Below are 12,595 nucleotides of genomic sequence, written 5' to 3' on the forward strand. Positions count from 1 at the left end.
TCTTGGTTGTCTCTGCTGGCATAATGAGGCAGAGCTAGGCAGTTCATTCTTTCCCTAAACCTACCCTCTCCAACCCTATTATGCAGGTTTCCCTCCTCCTTTTACTCTGCCTTGTGAAAACTCAGCTCTATTCATTCACATCCTATCTATCCTACTCCACTGAACGGGCTCCTAGCAACAGGGTTTGGAATTCCTCTACTAAGACTAGAATCTGCAGTAGTACTCAAAGCATCGACCCTACCTCAGGATTTTTTTTCCTTCAATAAATGGAACATCTGCACATTCACATGTAGGTCAGTATTAATGGGCCAAGGATGAACATTCCTTGTGTCTTTGGACTTGGTTTGAGTTTAAGGGTGCAAAAAGACCCGTGATTTGTTCTCATTCCTTTGTCAGAATGAATCTTCCATGACCGTACTGTGACCCACACTGGAGAGTTGTGGTCCCTCTGAGGTTACTAAGTGTCTGTACAAGATAGACAATATCAGTGTACTGTTGAGTTCTTGAAGGAGGCAGCATCAGCCAGGGCTGTACTGTGATGGGTACTGTAAGGGTTCACATGCTGCTCAGGCCATAGCAAGATTAAAACTGCTGTTGCTTCAGGGGAGAGACGCCAGAGCTGCAGCAGCCCATTGCCTCAGTAGAAGGTCTTATGTGTGACCCTGATCTTGACACCCTGAGGTGAAAGTCATGGTGCTTTGCCTCAAGCCTCAGCTTTGGACAACAATAGTAGTCTGCCCCAAAGCTATGGTATATATCCCCAAACTGCAACGGCCCATGTCCGTGCTGCAGTGGCCTGATGGTTCCCCAAAGCTTCTGCTATCCCCTGTTGTGTCCAGTCTTGTGACATGCTACCTTCCTCAAGCTGCAGGCAGCCCCCTGCCCTTCCACCAATACCCTAAAGCCCACTACACCACCATCCCCAAGATCTATGAGCACTTGGCCACTAAAATTTCTAGTGGCTCCCTGCCAGTCCTCCTCCTTTCTTTGAAGCAGTCAGGCCATTTTTCCTGCTTTGGGGTGTGGAAACAGGAGACAAAATGTTGGCTTCTGTTAGTGCCCCAGTGGGAGCTGTCCATGGTGACTGTTCCTATCTCAGCAGAGTGGTCTGAAAACCTGGACCCCTTTCCTGCCTCAGAATGCCTACTGTCATTGCCATGGGAACTGTCTATTATGATGACAAACTCAGTGGACTCTTTATAAATTTGTACACCTTGTAAACAGTTTTTTAAACCTCTCATGGAAGAAAAGTGGCCAGAGCTCTGCCTGAGAAAGCCCCACAGGCTAGACCCCACCTCCCAGACATCTGTAACTGACATCTCCTGCCCCTCATTACGAGTCAGATCATGCTAATTTGCAATAAAAATATCTGTGCAAAAAAACCCAACCCCCAATCCCTGGGCTTCTCCAAGCTCACCTTTGCAACTCCACCAATCCACAATCTGGAAATCCCTTCCCAGAAAGGTCTGCCTCCTAAGAAACACTACATAAAGGCTGTGCTTGCCCAGTTCTGTGTTGTCTTCTCCAGGGAGCAGAGGCAGCGATTCGTGGATTCATCCCTCCAATAAATCTCTTTTAACAGATTTTCTGCATGCTGCAACTCTCTGGTCAGAAGAAGAAGAGAAAGAAATGAAGAAGGAGTGGATCTCAGGCTCCTAGGCTCCTCAACTGCTCAGGTGTTTCTGGAACTTTCCCCTCAGAGCTGCATCATCTCTGTTGAAGCCTCCTTTCAGAGCTGTGAGAATATCTTCAGGATACTGCTGGGACACTGTCCCACCTCATGGCTGGGATACTTACCCAGTGCTTGGAGTAGTGTACATCTTTCCACCCAATTATCAGATGGCAGTCCAACTAAACCACATTTTCACAACAAGGGCTCCTGGGATCAGGGAACGTTGTCTCTCGAGGGCATGGTTGGTGATGGGACCACTGAGTGCCCTTTCCTCTATCAGTAACCCTGATGACTTTACACTGGTATGCTTATGGACAGGAGCCTAGCATAATTCTTCCATGAGGGTTCATTAGGCAGCTAATGGAAACACATGCTGATACTGACAGCCAAACATTGTATAGACTTCAGATAGTCCTATGCAAGAATTGTGGGAATGATTATGGGAGCTGAGGTTATCAAGGACAGCACATGGAGACTACAACGAATTAATGAGGGCAGTTGGGGTGTCATAGTGACTGAATCAAGCAACCAAAGAGCCTGCATGTATGGTACCTAAGCCCCCAACACATACGTAGCAGATGTGCAGCTTCTTCTTCATGTGGGTCCTTAAAAGTTGGAATGGGGCTGTCTCTGACTCTGTTGCCTGCCTTTGGATCCCTTTTTGAAAGCTGGGCCATCTTTGTTGGCCACAGTGGGAGAGGATGCACCTAGACCTGCTGTGACTTGACATACCATGGTGGCTTGGTACGTATGGTGGGCCTCCCTTTCTCTGAAGAGAAAGGGTTGGGAGTGTGTGATGGAGGGAATGGGAGCAGAAAAGGAGGGAGGGCTGCATCAGGTTGTAAAGTGAATAAATAAATTGCTAAAATTATTTAGTCCTAAATGTACTTGTTTCATATGTATGAGCATTTTGCCTGTCTGTATATATGTGCACCATATACGTACCTAGTGCATGTGGGGTTGGGAAAGAGCATTGGAGTCCCTCAAACATGAACCACAATTTGCGGTGAAATTGAATCTTAGGTCCTATGCAAGATCAATCAGTGTTCTTAAACACTGATCCATTTCTTCAGCCTGGAATAAATATTCATAATGTTATAATTACTCATGAGTTTGTTTTGTTGTCCTGAGGATGTAAGCTTATTTAACAGTGACGTTCCTCCAAAGTCTCAGGGAAATTTAAGTTCTTTTCTGGTATCACCCCTTAGCTAGGATACCAAAACTCTTTTTGTTGCCTCACTTTGATAAATTAGTACTTGAGCAATTATTTAATAATGATTTTAGGCAATCTGTTGGTTGCGGAAAAAAACTGTTATGTGCTCATTCTGTGTTTGGTCTTTATTGAATTTTTTTGAGCATTGTGAATGCTGGCATAACTCTGTGAGTACACATGTGAGTGCAGCTTCACCATGGTGTTGAGAAAAATTTCTTAAAGTCTTCCATCACCTCTGGGTCATACACGTTTTCATCCTTCTCTTCTGTAGCAAATGCATGTTAGAAATATTTTCCACGAGAAAAAAAATCTCCACTTCAACATTACTTAAAAAGATGGGGCCAGGGCAACACACGTTCTATGTATCACATGGAAAATGTGAAAAAATGCCACTAAGTACTTTCTCATTTTGTTCCTGTGCACCCAAAACATCCATGATTACTTCTTGCACGCCATCCTATATATGTCATTTGTTAAATCAGAAAAATGATAAGTTGGTAGAGTTCTTGTCTGCTATACACAGAGGCTTGGATTTGATCCTCAGTTTTGCATAAATGTGATGTGTTGGCTCATTTCTGAGATTTTATCCTCAGGAGATGGATTTAGGAGGCTTAGAAGCTTAAAGTCACTATGCCGTGAGTTTCAAGTCTGCCTGGCTTTTTATAAGGGACTGTCTCATAAAAGGAAAAAAGATCCAACCCCAGGAATATCAGAGGGCCATTATTAGCTACATTTTACATCTTCAAGGAATTGATGAACAGTATATATTAAATTAAGCTACCACACTGCAAGTGTATCCCGAGCATTACACTGTATCTATTTTATCAATAATTAATTAATTAACTTTACATTCTGCTCTCTGCCCTCTCCCCATTCAGCTCCCAGCTCTACTCTCCCAGGCTCTTCCCTCATTACTCCTCCCAGTCTTCCCACAAAAGTGGACCCCCTATACCAACACACTTCGAAATGTTGTGTTATGTGAGGATTAAGTATATTTTCTCCTACTGAGGCCAGACAAGCTTCCCCAGCTAAAGAAAAGTGTTAGTAAAGCAGGTAACTGCATCCATGTCTGAGATAGCACCACTCCAAATTCTAGAGCACCCATTTGAAGACCAAGCAGCCCACCCACTATTATATATGTAGGGGACCTAGATGCAATTCATGAATGATCTTTTGTGGTGGTCCAGTCTCTGTGAGGCCCCAGGAGCCTATAGTAGTGAACTCTGGTGGTGTTCTTAGTTCTTGACCCCAACAGGTCCCAATCTTAAGGGGCTATTTCTTCCCCAGCCCCTGCATATTATGTAACTCTGTGACTTGTATTGTCCAGCATGTGACGTGGCTAATGTGTCTTTTTCCTATTAATTTTGTGGTCAGCTGCTTTCCAGATCTGGTAATAAGTGATGGGTCATGCTGCGTGAACCAGTAAGATTTGCAATATGTGCTGTGTGCTCATCCACACCATTCTGCTTGCAGGCGTGAGTCTAAGCAGGATGAGGTGCTGCCCTCTTCTGGTTCAATGAGCTCCTTTGGATGAACTCTCTCCAATTACTGATATGCATAGACGACAGCTCATCAATCCTCTCTGATTCAGAATGGTGAGATGTAGAAAGCTGGAAAAGGCATCATATTTGCTGGTGGCCTCATATTTGTTCTCCAACACTGCCCCATGGACTCCCATCAGTGCAACCACATATGCACTGTAGTCACTGAGCACATAGTGAGATGGTCTCTGCTATGTTAAAACTGTAGTCCTTTGTGTCCATCAGAGTTTTCTAAGCTGTGGAAAGCTCCTGTTACTTCTCAGGAACATGACCATGGTGAGAAATAGGTGAGTTTATGTCCTTAAATTCAGCCATGGGCTATGTCTTGAATGTGGGTCTGAGTTGGTGTGATATCTTTGGCATTGATATGGCATGTAGGTTTTCGTTGGTTTTGGCAGTGAGTGGATTCTGTTTTTTTCCAAGTGGGGCAAATCTTCATTATAGATGTTAGATCAAATTTTGTATATTCATCTATTTGAGGGGACCCACTCTCTGTTATTTCTGTGAATGAAATACACACACACACACACACACACACACACACACACACACAATGAGGGAGAAAGATAAGAAAGAGATGAAGAGTATGTATAGAGAGGTCATTATTTATTTTCTTAAAATAATCTTGATTTATTAAATAAACCCACATTGATCATGTGTATCATTCCACTTACATGCAAATGTTTGTACCTGTTAATATTTAGCTGAGAATATTATGTCTCTCCCTGGACAGGAAGAAACTTCTATCTAGCTCTGTGGCTGACTTTTATGTAGTGCTCTATTCTCTGATAAGAATTCCACTGGGTCTGGCTGACCTGACAGAGAAAACTTTATTTAAAGTTGTTTGAGAGAGAAGAAAAGTGGGTAATGAGTTTCCTACATTGTTCTCTGATGAAACCTCACCATGGCATGCCTCTGGAAACTTGTGTTTATGTGTTTTCTCTCACTTGACCACTCTCATCACACTGCTGTTCAGTTTTTCTCCATCTCGGCTTCTAACTCCATCCTCTGGAATTGCCTAGTGGCACCAGTGTCAACTCTTGGCTTCTGAGTAGACTGAATGGACTCCTCACCTGTGACAGGTTGTTCAGGAGCTATTTGAGGGAAGAGCATTCTGTGTTTGACAGGTTTTTACTCTCCCACTAAGCTACTCACAAGTCTCAGGAAAAAGTCATTCTCATGATCCCAGTCTATAGAGGTTAGCTAGGGAAGAAAAGGATGTGTTTTTCTATCTTTGGACAGAGTTAATTTGTTATAGTTTCATAAGCATGACACTTGGGAACCACTTTTTTTCATGACAGCATTTCTCTGTGTCATTGGCTCTCCTGGAGTCGCTTTCTAGACTAGGCTTCCCTCACACACACAGAGATAAACCTGCCTCTGCTGGAGTGCTGGGATTAAAGGCCTGTGCTACCATGCCCATCGAGTGCCAGCACTTTAAGTGCCTAGAAAAGGTCCCTTTTGGGTCAGTAGTGGTGAATTCCTGGATACCTCTGCTGGGATGTTGAGGCAGAGGTAGTCAGTTCATTCTTTCCCTCCATCCACTCTCTTTCACCCTCTGATGCAGATCTTCCTCCTGTTTACACTCTGCATTCCATGTGTGCCACTCTCAAAGCAGGGCTCCCAGAAACACCATCAGGTCTTGAAATAATTGGTTATAGATTGGGACTTTCTCCTCTGATACTAGGAGCTGCCACTGGCCATCTGGCATCTATTACAGGTGAGGTTTTCCCCTTTCAATGAATGGGGCATCTGCATGAGCACATGTGAGTCAGCATTAGTATGCAGGATGGACATTCCATGTGTCTCTGGGCTTGGTTTGAATTTAAGGGTGCCAGATGGGTTCCTTTCCTTTTGTCAGAATGAATCTCCCCACAGTGGGGGGGGGGCGGTCATGTCCCACCAAGGATGCTAACTGGCTGGGCCAGGCAGACAAGATCAGTGTACTCTTGAGTTCCTGAAGGAGGCCGCATCTGCCAGAGATAGACTGTGATGGGGATTCCTGAAGTCATAGGACTTTCCTTCTTGAAGGCAGAGTTAGTGATGGGACTACTGAGTGCACTTTCCTCTGTCATCCTTATCTACAGGTGCGATGCTCTCTGACCAGACGGTACTTCTATGATAGAAGCAGTGAATTAGACCTCCATAGTCACTGCTCATGAAAAGGTTCATAGAGTCAGTTTTAGTCCTAAGGTGGTGCTCAGTTGCTCTTGCACAGATGATTGAATTTCCTTTATTAGGGAGTAGATGACTGTGAGCTACATAGTCCGACAACACTAGATTATCATGGATTCCACCCAGAGTATGTCAGTGTCCAGCTCAGGCTAAATGATGTGTTTGTGCAATTGCCTGTCGTGAGGTTATTGGTCATGTCCTAGTATATTCTCCAACTCCACTCAGTATCTCAGTTTTTCTCTTAAGTACGTTTTTATCCAGCTACCCACCTTATTGTATATCCTCATATTTCAAAAGCCTGACCATGGGTTGGATCGATGCCTAAGTGGTTCAGAGCACTGGCTTCTCTCCAGCACCCACATGATGTCTCACAATCACACATAGCATCAGTTTCAGTAGATATGAGTCCCATTTTTGACTTACATGGACACAATGCATAGACAGAGCCTACAGACATGCATATAAACAAAGTACTAGCATACATAATATAAAATAAATTAATCTTTATATAAAAATATGGTCAAGAATGCCATTCACAGGTGTGCCAAACTACACTTTTCTTAGATTTTCCCCGAATCCCTCAAATTATTGACCAAGATGAGCCATTACAGATGACCTCTGTATTCTCAGGACAATTAATTGATTTTTGTCTTTGGAATACAGATGCCTTATTGCAAGCTTTCTGTGTTGGCTTCGTGTTTAAAAGGAGAGACTCAAATAGCAAATATATTTGGCAAACATTTCATTGTTTTTGTGGCAAGACTAAATATTTTAAGATGTCACAGTTATTTGTTACATTGAGTTGTTTCCAAGTCTTGTCCTCAGTTTGGGTTGTCCTAAGTTACAGCTCTCTTTTAAAGAGCTTTTCTCCTACATATAATGAGTTTCAACACTGCTTTGTAAAGCCACACAAAGAGGCTGCAGTGTGGCTTCCTTTCTTTTCTTCCTTATTGTCTCTGGAAAACAAGTTTGAGAGGCACTACTAATTTAGTGTAATATTGCTCTCTCTCTGTCTCTGTCTCTCTGTCTCTGTCTCTCTCTGTCTCACTATGTCTCTCTGTCTCTCTCTTTCTCTCTCTGTGTGTAAGAGACAGCATATGCTCTCAATTGAATTTACCTTGTGGGGAGAATAGTTTCACGGAGGGAGAGTTTAGCACTGCTGACTGTGAGCAGGAAGGGATTCTGTAGCACTGCAAGAAGGAGAGTCCGGAGGAAGGATTCAGCATCGAGGAGGGTAGAGACGAGAGTAGAATGTTAGAATAGGATCTGATGTATTTAAAGAAATGGACAAAATAGGGAGCAAAGCCCTGCAGTGATGCAGAAGGAGAATGGATTGAAAGTATACAGAGATGTCTTCACTCTTCCCTGATCCTAGATTGTGATGATGTCAAGGGGACAGTGAAAGAAACAGCTCAGTTTGGGAAAGTTTGAGAATGGAATCTTCGAGAAACTGGGGACATCCTTTTACTGCTGAGGTGGATTCGAGTATCAAACATGGTTATCCCAGATAGTGGCAGAGAAGCTTTAGAGAAAGTTATACATGTTTACTCACTGAGGGAAGTTGACCTCCCTCCTGGCCTGGCCTTGTCCTTTGTGAGTTGTGGTTTCCTTATTTTTTCACTTCTTGATTTCTGTAAGGGGCAGTTCCTTGTACTTGCACCTCTGTTTCTAAAGTTATTTACTGTTTCTTTTTCTCCTCTGCTCTTTTTATCTCTGGACCAGAGTTCCTGACATGACATTGCAGATTCTGTCTCAATGCTCTCAGCATAGGATGCTCAGGGGAGCCAATCCTCTGGCTGCTAGGTACAGTACAAGAACACCATTTGCCAACTTCCAAACTCAAGGCGGTAATAAGCTGGCATTCCTTGGGATACAACGAGGGTAATGATCTCTTTCAGGGTTAGTGTGAGAATCATCCAGTCCAGTGACATGGGAGGTTTCAAATGTGCATTACATTTCTGAGACTATAAACAAGTGTTGGGAGAGTGCATTGGTTAGTTTCTGTCACATTGATATGGACTAAAGTTACTTGGGAGAGCCCAACAGTGAAAGAGTTTCCATTTGGTTAGACTGTAGTCATGTCAGAATCTATTCTGCTTACACCTGTCAGGGTACAATGCAGGAATTATGGGTTGGGACTCCTGACATTGTCACTTCCATTCTTTGATCCTAGCATGTGGTTTCTTGATGTAGATTTAGGAGGAATGGCTAGAGTTCCTCAGATACGGGGTATCTCTGCTGAATTCTTCCAGTCCTTTCTCTTGTGGCTCAGTTTTGTGTGGCTTATACCTATACTCACAGCTGTATGTAGAAGTCTCTAAAGCATTAGGAAGTATTCAACATGGTTGAAGTCAGGACGGCTTTTTGTTTCTTGAGGTGGGGACAACAGATTCTGCTTCTGCTTCCAGCAGCCATGTGTTGCCCTCGCCATTTTGCAGGACTTCCTGTGGTCAAGCCCTGTGTTCAGAGTGGAAAGGACAGTAAAGCATCTGCGATGGGTAGCATCATGTGGCATTCCAGCCCCATGTGTCCCTCTCATTGACCTGCAAAGTTGTGACTATCAGAGTATCAATCCCTCGAATTTACTCTAGATGCAAATCAGGACCAGGACATGCCTCCCACAACTATGGGCCTACCAGACTCAGCTTAATGTACGATAAGATCAGGTAAGTTTTCCCATTAGAACAAAGTGGGGTTGTACACTGATTAGGAAAATTGGACTCTCCTAAGTTAACGTATTTGCTCAGCTGCTGTGTTTTGTGGCACACATTTTAAATATCAGCACTTTGGAGGTAGAGAATTGTGGATATTTGTGAGTTTGAGGGCGGCTTGATCTATAAAGTGAGGTTCAGGAGAGCCAGGGATCTGTATAGAGAGACTACAAACATCGTTGAGCCAATGTCCTTGTTGTATGGTGGAGTATCTTTTGTCCAGGTGTTCTAGGCACAGGGGCACCTGCACAAACTGATGAACTTACCAAGGACAATGATTACAGGGAACTTCAAACCCCTGGTCTGATTAAGTGCGTGGACAGCTAATTCGCCAAGGTTGTTGGAGAGCGGGGGACTGGGTCTGACATGTACTCTATTGCCTGAGATTTGAGCACTTCGCTGTGTTAGGCAGGCCCAATGGCACAGAGAGGATGGGGATGCAGGCTATGCTCATGAGACCTGATAGGTGTTGGTCAAATTGTGGGGGATAAGGCCCCCCCTGTTAGAGGTCTATGGGAGGGGAATAGGGTGGCAAAGGGAGGGAGGGGTAGGAACAGGGAATGGGAAGACACAAGAAAGGGGATAACAATTAGGATATAAGACAAATACTTTATGATAAATAAGTAAATTGAAAAGAAATAGACGAAAACCTCTCATGAAGACAGCTTCATAATCTTAAAACATTATCATTCATGTAAAGATGATACTGAAGAGCAAATAACTTGTGGCACCATATTCATGAGACTTCAGAATGTATTCTGTGATGGTTTCCTGAGGGGAAAATATTGACTAATTGTGAATTCATCAAATCATATTCCTGTATTTGCCTTCATAATTTATTATAAAGTGAAAAGAACACATCAGGAAAAAAATAGATTTTATCTAGTTATGTAAATCCCAGTCCACATTCACAATCATGTTATTTATGAGATTCAAAAAAGTTAAAATTAAAAACATGCATGATGGAGAAAGAGTTTTTGATGAAGAGTTACCACGGGTCAGTGTCCCACAACTATTCATTGTGAACACTTACAGTAAATTAGGAACAGAGAATCTCATGTGTCAGGATAATACCTTGTATGAAAACATCAAGGTTAGTATTATATAGACTGTTGAGTAAGCAGCTACCTTGCATTAAATCATGAAGAAGGCAGCAGATTTACCCCTTAATATTTTTTAGCTCTGTACTTGAAGATTTGGCTAACATAAAAACAGAAGAAAAATAAAAGAATATTTCAAGTATTGGTAGAAATGAAAAAGAGGCAATCCCAGCACTTGGGAGGCAGAGGCAGGTTTATTCCTATGAATTTGATGCCGTCCTGGTGCACAAAATGAATCCAGGAAAGCCAAGATAACATAGAGAAACTATGTCTCTAAAAAAGAAAGAAAGAAACAAGAAACAAAAATGAGAAACACCAACGTCATTATTTGAAGATAACATGATTGTTTATTTGGAATTTGGAATGATTGTATGGTACATCATCCTAGCAAAGTGATTTTGGGATCATTACTATGCATGTGAATTTCTTTTGCATGTATGAGAACTAGGCAGTGGAAAAGAAACCAAAACACATCAATTTCATGCATCACCTCCCTCTCTCACACCTGTTATGTGACATTTCTGTTGGGACGATGTCATTGATGGGGCTATACAGAGTGTTCAGCAAATGTCACACATCAGGACTTTGTGTCAAAGCAACCACTTCCAAAGTTATGCCTACACGATCTCTATAGACAGCCCTTATTTCACCAGTGTGGAAACATGGATTTATATTTCAAAGGAAATGCTATGAAGAACATATATTGATGACTGAAGGATTGGAAGGTCATGGAAAGCGTTTGGGGGCATTCTAGGCAGGCTGACTTTTCATTCTTGTCTCTGAATTTACTCATCAGTTTGGCCATTGAGGCTGCTTCTTTGTTTCTAGTCCAACAGACAGAGGCTCCTGCCCTGGAGAGTGTAGCACCTTTTCAAAATGGGAAATAATACATGAGAGGGAAGGAAAGAAAAAAAAATGTACAGGAAGATGGGACAGCGTATTTGCTTTCTTTACAGATTCAGAAGAGGGCTCGTTCAGATAGCAAAATCCCACAGTATTTAGAAGTACAGTAATTCATTTGCTGACAAGTGATCTTGAAAGACATCCTTGTTTCTCCTCAGATGATCTTCCCCCTGCACGGTGTGTCCGTCTCTGGTTGCCCCGTGCCTCTATGATCAGAACTCCCAGAACTATGAGGATAATGACAGCAACTCCCATCCTAATGAGATTCTCCACTGTGCGATCCTGGTTCTCTGAGGGTGTAGATTTAGAGAAAAGTTACAGAGATTAGGGATGGTCAGAAGTCCCCCATGATAACTAAGTTCCACCCAGGTGGTCCTGCCTTCCCTGGACAGAACTTTATTTGTCTGTTTCCAGTGATATGACTTTGAATCACTTTCCTCATCCTTCGTGAGATTGGGCATGCTGTAGGATGGACTGATTGTCAAGCTGATACTGAGAATGGAATAAGATGAGTATCATGTGGGCATGCTTACAAGACTGACACTTACCAGCTGGTGGTATGGGCCCTGAAGGTGGCATGCTAGAGTCTCCAAATGGTCCTAGAAAATAGAACAAGAAGAGATTGAGAGTTAGATGCCAACCCAGAGATCTTCACTCTGATAATTTTCTTATATGTGCCCTGTCACCTTCCTAAGACCTTCATTTTTCCTGCTCCACACTTAGATTGCAATAAAGGATGGAGTGGATATCACTTGAGGGACCACGGCTGGCATCCACTTCTGTGCCAGAGAGACTGTCTTCTGACCAACCTTTCTACTGTCCCCTCAATCCCACCTAAGTCAAGAGCTCTCCTATGTTGTGTATTGTGAGTGACTATGAGATGTCAGGATCACCTCACCTGATACCTTGAGCTCCACAGGGGCACTGGCATAGGATAACAGGCAGAGAGATGTGTCGTGAGATCAATAGCACTTGTAGGTACCCGTGAGGCTGGAGGTCACAGAACTCATGGAGAATTCTGCCCGGTACTGCTGAGCTTGGAACTTTGATTTCAGTCGCAGGGGTTGGTGGGCTTCTCCCTTCTTGGACAGAATGAAAGTGTCCACTCTGGGACATTGACTGACACAGCAGGGTCACGTTCTCTCCTGAGTGGACTGTAGAGTTAGGCTTCACTGAGAGGGAAGGAGTGACAGGGAGGTATTCTAAAGAGAAGAGGGATGATGAGAGGCTGCCTTTGTTGTTCTGAGCTGAAACCTCATTGGGTCCACCCTCAACACCCG

The 12,595-nt window shown here is 43.2% G+C and overlaps 1 protein-coding gene and 1 pseudogene across 3 annotated transcripts in view; one reads left to right on the plus strand and one right to left on the minus strand.

The window, feature by feature from the left end:
• Ndufa3 (NADH:ubiquinone oxidoreductase subunit A3) overlaps positions 1-12,595 on the plus strand; it is a 331,527-nt gene that overhangs the window by 145,892 nt on the left and 173,040 nt on the right. The window contains exon 5 of one of the 3 annotated variants that reach the window (XM_051162265.1): positions 3,259-3,271. The exons of the other annotated variants lie outside the window; for them this stretch is intronic. The gene's annotated coding sequence lies outside the window, so the exon portion shown is untranslated. Of the gene's footprint in view, positions 1-3,258; positions 3,272-12,595 lie in introns of those variants that run through there. 3 annotated transcript variants of the gene reach the window in all.
• The window catches only part of LOC127203460 (leukocyte immunoglobulin-like receptor subfamily B member 3), a 37,615-nt pseudogene continuing 36,077 nt past the window's right edge, over positions 11,058-12,595 (minus strand).

Source organism: Acomys russatus, chromosome 19, assembly GCF_903995435.1.
Source record: "Acomys russatus chromosome 19, mAcoRus1.1, whole genome shotgun sequence".
Lineage (NCBI taxonomy): Eukaryota > Metazoa > Chordata > Mammalia > Rodentia > Muridae > Acomys > Acomys russatus.